Raw genomic sequence first — 12,935 nt, 5'->3', positions numbered from 1 at the left:
TAAGATTAAAGTATAAACAACTTTAACCAAGAAAATCAGGTAAACAATTAAGGGCCTGATTTAGATTTGCACCATTGTGCATTTCCTCCCCTGGAGGAAGTTGGAGGTGCAATACCAGAGGGGCACACCATGTAACCCTTGCATTCACCCCAGGCCAAAGGCAGCAGAGGGCCCAGTAAGATCCCCTTGTGTTGCCTTTCCTCCAATCTTTTGATGGCAGGCTCACTACCAAGGAAAGGCGGACTATATAGCAACTCGTAATATGCTTGGTGGTGCAGCAGCGGCGATTTACATCTCTTTGATCCTGAGATCTGGAGCGTTATTCTCAACGATAGTTTTAACACAATGTTAAGGGGAGCAGAATTCCCATACCCTTGGCTCGGTGCAGAAGTGATGCCAATATTTAAAAATGGGAACAAAAGCAATCCAGCAAACTATAGGCCTATTTGCCTGATTGATACGGCACAGAAATGATTTTGCAGGCATGCACTGGAGACGCTTCAAGACTGGATATGGGAAGGGCAAAAATTGTCTCCACTACAGGCAGGCTTAAGAGAAAACACAAGCACTGTTGACCAATTGTTCAGTTTTTTATTGATAATGTGGCAATATGTGGTTATCCAGAAGGAACACTTATATTTTGTGTTTGTGGACTTGCATGCCACATTCGATTTAGTCCCAGCGGATAACTGGGGGAAGCCCTACACATAGAAAGGGTGCCAAAATATAAATGAGAGATTTTTATTAGACTCCACAGGGACAACTATGCCCAAGTCAGAAGGGGAAAGCATGGTGAACTGACTGACCGGATATAGGTGAATAGAGAAGTGCTTCCACTCTGTTCACCCTATACACCAATGGCTTACTCCAAACACTATCTGCCTGCAGAGGTGATGAACCCAAATTAGCTGGCCAAGCAGTAGCTTCTCTGCTCTTTGCAGATGACATCCTACGTATTTCTAGGACCCTGTTGGGGCTACAAAAATTATAGGACTGCTTTTTAGCATCTTGCAGGGAATATGGGTAGGAAATGAACATCACGAAAACAAATGTCATGGCTTTTAATCCACACAAGCCGTTCAGGGGCATGGTTAAAATAGGGGATACTCTATTAGAGCCACTGAAGCTTCTCAATAACCTGGGGGTAAGGTTGACAACCCTATTATCTTGGGCCCCTCAAGTTGCAAAGAGCCAATTATCATTTCAATATGTAATCTCAGCGTTAATACAAAAATGTAAAGCTATAGTCCTGTTGTTCAGAAAAGCATATGGCTAATGTTACTGCTGGAAGACTACCTCTCTCTACTTTAGTTTCAAGAAACCTGTTTTCTGAACTATATATACACTAGAATTAATATACTATATTTGAAAATCAATGAAATGCATGGCAGAACTAATATACCATGTAGCAAAAGAAAAATAATGCACAGCAGAATTAATACATTACTAAGTGAATGTTATGGAAAATATATTTTAAATTGAATATAATGTGTACTAATCATGCAGAAATTGATAGGGTGGTCATTAAAAAGAGTATAACAAGTATATCAGTGCTTTCTATATTCTTTTCGGTTTGGGCCATATACATTTGCTGAAGTATATGGTTGAGTTTAAAAAGAATATGACAGATGTTGAAATGAATATGATGGGCTGAAATAAATACAACCTTCCATGAAGTGAAGAATGATACATTTAAATAACTATGCTGAATTTTTAAATTAATATGATACAAGTTGAATATAATATAGCCCAACCTGAAATGAACGAGCCATTTGAAAACAAATATGACACATGTTCAATTAAATATGAAATTCACTGAAAAGTATATGAGAGGTGTTAAAATCATTGTGATATATGCTTATATTAATGTGGCATGCATTGAAAAACATATTACAGGAAAATGACATACCTTGAAATTAGTATGGCATGTGTTGAAATGAATATGAAATATTTAAATTATATGAAACACTTTACAGTAATTTCAAAAGTTGCTAAAATAAATATGATCTCAGATTAAATTAATATGATCTACTCTGACATAAATTTGGCAAGCATTAAATTGAGTATGCTATGCATTGTAATGAATATGGCCCTTCTTCAAAGAAATATGACATGATTTAAAAATATGTATTATGATGATATGAATGCATGCCACATTCATTTAAACATGGGTTATATATATATTTCAAAATGTTCCTTGTTTTATTGTCTGCCACAATTATCTCACAGAGTTTCATTTTGTCTTTGAGAACTAAATATTTCTTTGTAAAGGAAATAGTATTCATTTTGATATGGACCATATTCATTTTTAATTCTGCCATTCATTTCAACCCTTATCATATTCATTTCAATGTATGTCATATTCAATTAAAAATGTGATATATTAATTTCAATTCATGCCATATTTGTTTCAACAAATTTTGTATAAATTTCAGCAAAAGTCATATTCAGTTTAGTGCATGTTATATTCCTTTTATTGGAAGCCCTATTACTTTCAATGCATGGCGTATTAATGTAATTGTATATCCTAATCATAACAGCATGACCCATATTTATTTCAAGAGGGGTCATATTAATTAAATACACATAAGAATTCCATGTACATAATATTTATTTCAACATGGGTCATACTAATTTCAATGTATATCATATTAATGTAAGCAGAAATCGTGTTTATTTTCACAATTGTAATATTTACTGTAAAGTGTTTCATATAATTTCAATAAATCTTAAATTAATTTCAATCACTGCAATACTAATGTTGAGGTATTTCATCTCAATGCTTTCAATATTAATTTCAATGGATGTCACATTCATTTTGTGCATTGGTAACATTCACTTTAACACTTATTCTCATTCCAGCGAATTTCAAACTCATTTGAACATGTCATATTTCTTTCAATGTGGCTCAAATTGATTTAAACATGTCTTGTATTAAATGTTTATGTGTGTTATAGACAGTTTAAAATGTGTCATAATAATTACAATATGAGCCATATTTATTTCAATGTGGGTCATATTCATTTCAGCGCTTATATATATTCATTCCAATAGGTTAAATGTTCGTTTCAAGGTGTGTTATCTTCAATTCAACTTGTATTATATGCATTTCAAAATACAATATATTTATTTTACCATATGTCATGTTCATTTAATTTAAGGTATATTAATTTCAGTAAGACATGTTCATTTCAACTTTTGTATTATTATTCTTAATACTTTGGTCACTTCAGTGAATATCACTTTTCTATGTAAATCATATTCACTGTAAAGTGTGCTATTTTTTCAGTGAGTGCTGTATTTATTTCAGTATGGCTGACATATTTTTTTAAGTTTTGTCTAATTTAGCATATGCGTTATTCATATAATTCACTAAGGAGCATATGCATCAAGATTGGGAATGGCAATTACCAAATAGGGAATCTTACAGAATAGCTATTTGGAAATTGCAACTTTCAATGGACCATAGTAAGTGACTTTGATTTTGAGATTCCTTAGGATACGCAATCACAATTTTGTGATTACCGAACGGAAATTACCTAAATAGAACATTTCAATTAGGTAATCGCAAAATTTAGAATGTTGCTTTCAGGAGCAGCATAAAAATTTCACAATGAGAAAGTGAGTCATACCATGCTGTTTCCAGAACCCAGATCCAAAGGAGATGGCAGAATGTGGCAGCAGGTCAGCTGTGAGCATCTGTGGAGGAGTTTTTAGCACAGTTTGACCACCATGGCCACTGATTAGGCCTGGGCGGTACATTCCGTTACGCTCGCTGAATTTGTGGAATTTGGGTAATTTTGCGTTCTGAGGAGAACGCAAAATTGCCCAAAATTCTGCGTTCCGCCACTTCGAGAAATTTGCTTGTTCGCGTTCTCAAAATGCGTGTTTGCGATATATTTTCCCCGAGCACTCAAACAGCAATTGCGAATAGGAAGAAGCATCACGAACAAGCTATTCCGCATGTTCGCTTAGTTTCTGTGTGTTCGCAGAGATTTTTTACCATTTTGCAGAGATTTGCGTAATGCGAACACGCATATTCCGCCCACCCCTACCACTGATGACAATGGCAAGGAGTCCAGAAAAAGCTTAAATTCAGTGAGCAAGAACTGTAGGTGCGTACAGAGGATTGCTTAAAACATCATGATAAGCTGTTCGGCAAAAGTTCACTTCAGGTTCCAGAGAGCGAGAAGCGCAAGCTATGGAAGGACATCCATGCGCAGATTAGGGCAGTTGGTGTTACACAGCACTCATTTGGGGAAATACGCAAGAGGTGGCATGATTTGTGGACACGAACTAAGGATAAGGTTGCAAGCAGACTTACTGAGGCACAGTGAACAGATGGAGGACCATCCACTGAGTCACTGCCAAGCCCTCTGGAGACTATGATTGAGATGACTTTGCAGCCTGAAGCTATTGTTGGGGTCACTGATATTGACACCTCTACCACACCCAGTACCAGCAAAGGCAATAAATACATTTTGCTACATATAATAATGCGTTAGTTAAAAACACAACCAATTAGGAAATCACAGTTACTTACTAACAAAAACCACTCCAAGACACCAACGCATTATAGGTACACCAATGCATTATAGGATTTGGAATTTGAATTCCAATAGTGAAAAAAGGTCCAATAATGCTACATTTTGTAGGCCCATCTAAAGTGCAATAGCAATTGACATGAATCAATACCATGTAAGTTCTAGAAATTGCTTTGAAACAATTTGTGAGAACTGATACACAACTACATTTACTGAAATAAACTATTTATCATTCATACCATACAACTACCTGCAGCAATTACAGGAGAAAACTTGTGGAAAACTCAGGACACTCAGCTACTGATACATGCTTAAACAATTGTGCCTCCAACACCCACAACATTCTCACCAATCAGACACAGAACAACAGTGTCTTTACTCCCTGATTTGGTGGAAGAAAAGGATAACTTTACAACAGACATGCCTACACCTCATCTGACGTGAGAACCTTCCAAAGACGTTGGTCACTTATTATGTGCCAAAACTATGCCCTCAGAAGGTGTAGACCTGTTTTAAGACATTCTTCGAAAGAAGGTTACATTACCGCTGCATTTGGTGGTCTCGAGGCATCAATGTTAAAGATGCAGCGCCTGTAATGCAAGCATATGAAGTCATTACAAACACAGGGTGTTTTTGGGGGGTGGGGGAGTTTAATACAGCGCAAACTAGACCCAAAGGTATCAGAGTGCTTTATATGAGCACCAGTTGCATTACAGACGGACACATTCATTTTTTGTTAGGCATGGGGAGATTAAGTATTTTGCCCAGAATCACACATTACAGCCAGTGATGTGCGTGGGATTAAAAGGTTGTTAGGACATGCTTGTATGTTTACATTAGTTGTTTAGGAACATTTGTTAGCATTTGTAATGTCTGAGGTGACAACTGAGGTTTTGCACAAATTGTGCATTTCATCTCAAATAGGTATGAGTGTCAAATTCCACTCTACTTGAGGAGATTTCAGAGTTTTTCCCACTCTGTGCACTTGAATATTTAATTAATGGGTACTTTTGCAATTTCTGAAGATGAATTTATTTTCATATAGTGGACATATTGAAACATGTGCCCCATCAATGTAACCAATGACATATGGGTATTGGGCTAACTGATAAAAAGGTAATTTAGAAAGCTGTAATTCCTGTGCTGTATTTGGATATCTGATAAAATCATTGAATTCCATGAGCATTGCATCCAGCATGGAAAAAGTGTAAAAGCACACTTCGGGAAACCCCTCCTGCTGCAACGCTCACACCCTGGCAGCTTGCTGAGGCTAAGAGGTGCAGGGAAAATAACACCTGAACATTGGTGGATATTGTTTTTGTCCTGTGCGTTTGTCACTGTAGTTGTGGGTGAAATTTAGACATTAAATTTAAAATCAGAGCAAAATTGAATCTGTACTTTTATTTCCTCCTCTGTCTGATCAAACATGGTTATGAGCATTATAAAAATGTGTTCCTGTCTCCTCCTCCTTCTTTGCAAACCTGCCAGGATCCTTATACTCCTTGCCATGACGTGGAGAGCAGCCATTGTGTAAAAATGCAGTTGCACTCTGGGTCTGTTTACACAGAATGCACCTGCTTACCACCTGATTTCTGTTGGTGGTAAATTGCACATGCAAAATCTCCATTTTGCAATTTTTGCAATTTGTGAATGCTTCTTACATAGATTTAGCGATTACGTATTTGTGAAATGCTAACTGCGTTTCACTATTTTGAGTCACAATTTTAGGTAATCACAAAAATTGCAATTCCCTAAAATTGAAGTGTGAATGCCTTTCATAGATCTGGAGAGCTTATATTGCATTCGCAAGCGGTCATATTTACTGATTTTCACCGTTTGTGAATGCTAATTGCCTTGATACATCTTTCCTTAAGTTATGTATTCATTCTGCTGCATATTTTCTTTGTTTTAACCCCTTCACTGCTATGCCTTTTCCCCCCGTGATAAGACTTTATTTGGCTATTTGGGGTATTTCATGCTTAGGCCCTGTAAAGAAGTAAGTACACTGGTAGAAAGTTGAAGATAGCTTGGTTTATTTAGCATATAAAGTTAAGTAAGAGTTAACACGTCCTATCCACAACTTAACACACAGCAACGGCCACCAAAGGAATCTAGTCTCCTTACACTTCTAGAACACAGCACTCACAGCACTGCTTGAGATTCTAAGAGGAGGCAAGATCATTACACATCTTCCCCCTTTCAACTAAGGAAGAAAAGAGTTCAGAGTGAAATAAAAAATAGATAGAGAGCAACTCAATTCAATTCAAAAGTGCTTTATTCGAGTAATTACTCATAAAAGCAAAACATACACAAAATGTTAAAATAGAATTAAATTTGCAGTCAATCACAAAAACAATGCACTATTGAATCCATAAAATACACTTGAATAAAAAGTTTCTCTCAGTAATTGTTGAATGTTTAAAAGAGATTAATACATTATTAAAAAACATTATTAAAAAATGGCAAGGTTATAGAAACATTAATGGTTTAAAAAAGCAATAGTAACAAATTCATGGGGACAGTTTTACAGACAGAGAATAGTTAATTAACTAGCAGTCTCTATCTGGTTACAAAAACATTAATGGTCTAAAAAACAATTATAACAATTTCAGGCGACAGATTTTGCAGACAGAGAATAGTTAATTAACTAGCAGTCTCTGTCTGATCGCCTATGCCCATCCAGTATATTTTGCTGTGGCTATTAATATCCATGTAAGTGAGCTTGAACATATAATACGCAGGGCAGCAGAACTACAGGTTATATTAATGCCAGATCTATTCCAAGACATGCCCTGGAGATATGGAGTCTTCTCAATTTTGAAGAACCAGAACTGTGCTTTATAACAGAAACATGGCTACACGAACATGCAAACCCTGATCTCCAGATAGCCTTCCCTCCGCAATGCTCCATAATCAGACGCGATAGAATAGGAGGAAAAGGTGGTGGAGTACTCATAGCAGTTAAAGAGAATATAACTGTTCAAATTATAGATAGCCTTGCGGTAAATGATCTAGAAATTTTAATCTTTAAAATAAATGACCCAGAAAAGAAAGATATATGGAAAGGGGCACTATTATATCGCCCTCCAGGAAACAAAGGAGACTTTGCTAACACTCTATTAGAAATTATCGCTCCGCATGTACTGACGTCAGACCAATTTTTATTATTAGGTGATTTTAACTACCACGTGGACGATCAGTCCAACATTGACACCGGAAAACTAATCTCTGCAATGAACACCCTGAACCTGATACAAAAGGTCACCGGCCCCACCCACCAAGCAGGTCACACGCTTGATCTATTATTCACTAACTCGTCAAATGTCATGCTAATGACTCCCATTCCATTACTATGGACTGACCATTTTCTTGTGAAATTCTCTATAAGCAGCCATAGATCTAAAATCATAATAAATAAAAAACAAAAAACATGCAGAAACATGAAAAAGATTACTCTGGCCGCCTCTTCTGAGAATTTCCCGACAAACCTTACAAACCTTAAGGAAAATGTACATCTTGGAGCTATACATCTGGAGTCCGCTGTCCATAAGACACTAGACAAGATAGCCCCAATTCGAAAGGTGTATTGTAGGGAAAAAGCCTCACCTTGGTTTACTGACCAACTAAAACAACTTAAAACCCAAACAAGAAATGCCGAAAAAACTTGGCGCAAAAATAAAGACCTCAACAAAATCTACCAAACCCTACACACCAAATATATGAGGGAAATCAAAGCAGCAAAAAGAACTCATATAGCTGAACAAATAAACAAAGCTGAAAATTCATCCAAAGAGCTCCATCACATTCTAAAGGAACTTACTTCCTTTAAAAGTCCACAAGAAACCCCAAAAACAAGTGAATGGACGGAAGACCTTTCTATGTTTTTAGATGAAAAAATCACAAAAATATGTCAACCTTTTAAAACAGAAAATACATCTCTCCATCACCTGGAACAGGAGTTACACATGAATCAAGACATACACATAAATGTCTCTTCCTCGAATTGGTCCACCTTTGAGTTGTTGGACGACGAAAAAACCATGCGTTTAGGATGGAAAATTAAATCAGGCTCTCCCTGCGATCAGTTAACCTCTAAACTATTTTCTACTCTCGCTCCAGTGTTGGTTCATCCTCTCTCCTGCCTTCTAAACACATCCCTGACAGAAGCGGAATTCCCTAAAATCTGGAAGGCGGCGAGAGTAAAACCTCTACTAAAAAAGCTGGATGTAAATACCTTCTCAAACTACGGCCCCATTTCCTTGCTACATTTCTCAGGGAAAGTATTAGAGGCATTTGTTAATGAACAGCTGATACGCTATTTCGAGAGGAACAATCTACTCGACTCCTCTCAGTCAGGTTTCCGTGCTGCTCACAGCACGGAGACAGCCTTGATTGAGGTCACCGATAATATCAGATCTGCCCTTGACAAACGTCAATCGTGCATTCTGGTACTTGTAGACCTATCGGCTGCCTTTGACACCATCTCCCATCACATCTTGGTCAGAAGACTATGGGAGTGTGGTGTCAAAGGGCAGGTTTTAAGATGGTTTATTAGCTATCTGTCAAATCGAACAACCACACTGCAAACAAGGGGTGTGCCTCAGGGCTCTATCCTCAGCCCTTCGCTCTTTAATGTTTATATGTCCCCTTTAGCCAATCTCATTAGGGAGTATGGATTTGACGTGTTATCATATGCTGATGACCCGCAAATACTAGTCACCCTTGGCCATGACATAAATGACACCAAAAAGCGTTTCAAAAAATGCCTAGTGGAAGTAAAAAATTGGATGAGTCTTAATCATCTACAACTGAATGGTGCTAAATCTGAAATAATGACATTTGGCCAAGCCAGTGTACATTGGACCCAAGATTGGTGGCCCCGGGAAATGGGGGAATGCCCTGTCCCAAAGGAATCCGTCCGCAACCTTGGAATCCACATGGATAATAAATTGTCCATGAAGGACCATGTAAACCACACCGTCGGGACCTGTTTTGGAATCATGCAAAGTCTTCGCAGAGTTTTCAAATGGATACCAAAGGAAGCACGCAGAGTTCTAGTTCAGGGCCTTATAATAAATAGGTTAGATTATGGTAACTCCCTTTTGCTTTAAATGAGTGCCACATTAAGAAATTACAAGTTGTTCAGAACACTGCTGCTCGTCTGATTTTGGGATTACCAAAACGATCCCCTTCCCTGCCATTCCTAAAAAGTCTACATTGGCTCCCTGTAAAAAAAAGAGCCATTTTTAAAACCATGTGTTTGGTTCATAAACATATGTACGGCACAGGACCAAAATACTGGAACCGAAAATTGACATGGTACCAGCCTGGTCGAGAACGGAGATCTAGTTCTAAGTTCCAACTTACGCCATCTAGAGTTCAAACAGCTAGATATGGTGGACGTGCTTTCTCCCACATGGCACCACTCTTATGGAACAAACTTCCTCTAAACATCCGTACAACTATCGAACACATGAGTTTTCAAAAGTTGTTGAAAACGTGGCTTTTTTAGTTAGGCCTTCACTTTCAGGATTTTTCACTATCTTTTTCTGGGATTGTCCGCATGCGCCATGAGACTCCCTCTGGGGATGTGATATGTTTGCGCAATACAAATATCCAGACTAGACTAGACTAGACAGGTGGTCCCAAGATTCCTACACATAGGTGCTAGCCAAACACGTCTTGGTGCACAGTAAGCTTTACAAGAAAACAAAAAGTGACCAAGTGATTCCTTCCCCGTTCCACAGGCTGGGCAGGTGTCACTCCCCCCTGTGCCCCATTTAGCTGTCAAAGATCTTATGGGGAGGGCTCCAGCTCTCAGTTGAAATAGGAGCTTTCTGTCGCCTGGCTTTGAAATAATATCCCAGTATGACTCCAGAAGGGGATACAGTTTGGCCTCAAGAAAACTCGCAGACATGGACCCATTGCTAGAACTACTGAGACTCCTACTAGCAACGTTTTCCCAAAATATATTTTTTAGGACAGACTTGGTGGGAAATATTGCACCTACTAGATCTAGCCATATTGAACTTAACCCAAGCTCAAACAATATTGCTTTCAGTGAATTAAGCCAGCTAATTTTGTGAAAGCAGTCCGCCTTAATGACATCAATAAAACCTTCAGCATAGTGCGAAAGCTCGGGAGTAGTCCAGAGCCTTCGCCAGTACAGGATTGGTCGTAGTCTGGCTAGATCCTTTATTTGTTTCCTGCCAAGATCATATTTTAAAGGCAACAATGGAGTGCTTTTCGGGGTACCAGTGAGTAACCGTAAGAATTTGTTCTCTGAGGCTTGAAGAGTATTCAGATAGAGAGCAACAACAACACAAAACAAACAAAGTACACAACAAGCAAAACGTCAATGTAAAATGAAGTCATCAAATCTCGTTGGGAGCTTCCCAACACGCACACTCTTTCTTGGTATTGATGAAGCAACAGAAGGATAATTGCGAGTGACGAGCAGGTCAGGTGCAGGAGCAATTCTGTTGAGGTTCCAGATACGACCATCACTTTATTTGAGAGCATTTAATTTCTTAACAATATAAGGTGAGGACAATTGTGAAATCCCAGAGGTCCTATGGGAAGACGAACTCTCACTCTGTCACTCACACACACACACGAGTATGTGAAACAGCATGCCTGGAGTCAAAGTATGCTTTCCTTTTAGCGATTTTCAAATCTTGACTGGCTTGCCAAGAAATTGAACGAGGGGCCGTACTATTACCATCACACTCTTTTTTTAGAATTAGGAGTTACATTTGTCTCATCCTTCAAACTTGAACTCAAACTCTCTTCTCTTGTTCCCTCTCTCATCCAAGATTGAAACATAAGGGTATTAGGTTTTCTACCACAACAGAGTTCAAAAGGAACCAACAAGGTTGTCGAATGAGGAGTAAGACGGTACAACATTACTCTTTCTTGAAAGACAGCTTTCCAATCTTTGTTCTGAGACCTAGCCAGCTGAATAGAATCTTTACATACATGGTTGAACCTCTCTACCATCTCGTTAGCCTCTGGATGATAGAGGGCACAACGTTTGTGTCTGATCCCTTTACCTGCAAGATAGATCTCCATCTCTTTCGAAACAAGATGGACCCTGTTTTCAGAAAGCAGACTGTCAGGGAAACCTTCACGAGAAAAAACTTCATCTAGAAATGCAATTACATTTTGGTCTCTGTACTATGACAAACCTTAATATCCGGCCTTCGCTGCTCACAGCACGGAGACAGCCTTGATTGAGGTCACCGATAATATCAGATCTGCCCTTGACAAACGTCAATTGTGCATTCTGGTACTTTTAGACCTATCGGCTGCCTTTGACACCATCTCCCATCACATCTTGGTCAGAAGACTATGGGAGTGTGGTGTCAAAGGGCAGGTTTTAAGATGGTTTATTAGCTATCTGTCAAATTGAACAACCACACTGCAAACAGATGAAACCTTAGCCAGCACACGGCCAGTCACAAGGGGTGTGCCTCAGGTCTCTATCCTCAGCCCTTCGCTCTTTAATGTTTATATGTCCCCTTTAGCCAATCTCATTAGGGAGTATGGATTTGACGTGTTATCATATGCTGATGACACGCAAATACTAGTCACCCTTGACCATGACATAAATGACACCAAAAAGAATTTCAAAAAATGCCTAGTGGAAGTAAAAAATTGGATGAGTCTTAATCATCTACAACTGAATGGTGCTAAATCTGAAATAATGACATTTGGCCAAGCCAGTGTACATTGGACCCAAGATTGGTGGCCCCCGGAAATGGGGGAATGCCCTGTCCCAAAGGAATCCGTCTGCAACCTTGGAATCCACATGGATAATAAATTGTCCATGAAGGACCATGTAAACCACACCGTCGGGACCTGTTTTGGAATCATACGAAGTCTTCGCAGAGTTTTCAAATGGATACCAAAGGAAGCACGCAGAGTTCTAGTTCAGGGCCTTATAATAAATAGGTTAGATTATGGTAACTCCCTTTTGCTTGCCATAAATGAGTGCCACATTAAGAAATTACAAGTTGTTCAGAACACTGCTGCTCGTCTGATTTTGGGATTACCAAAACGATCCCCCTCCCTGCCATGCCTAAAAAGTCTACGTTGGCTCCCTGTAAAAAAAAGAGCCATTTTTAAAACCATGTGTTTGGTTCATAAACATATGTACGGCACAGGACCAAAATACTGGAACCGAAAATTGACATGGTACCAGCCTGGTCGAGAACTGAGATCTAGTTCTAAGTTCCAACTTACGCCATCTAGAGTTCAAGCAGCTAGATATGGTGGACGTGCTTTCTCCCACATGGCACCACTCTTATGGAACAAACTTCCTCTAAACATCCGTACAACTATCGAACACATGAGTTTTCGAAAGTTGTTGAAAACATGGCTTTTTTAGTT

This window comes from Lissotriton vulgaris, chromosome 3_1, assembly GCF_964263255.1.
Source record: "Lissotriton vulgaris chromosome 3_1, aLisVul1.2, whole genome shotgun sequence".
Classification (NCBI taxonomy): Eukaryota; Metazoa; Chordata; class Amphibia; order Caudata; family Salamandridae; genus Lissotriton; species Lissotriton vulgaris.
The sequence above is the reverse complement of the archived record's forward strand: the minus strand, read 5'-3'. Positions refer to the sequence as shown.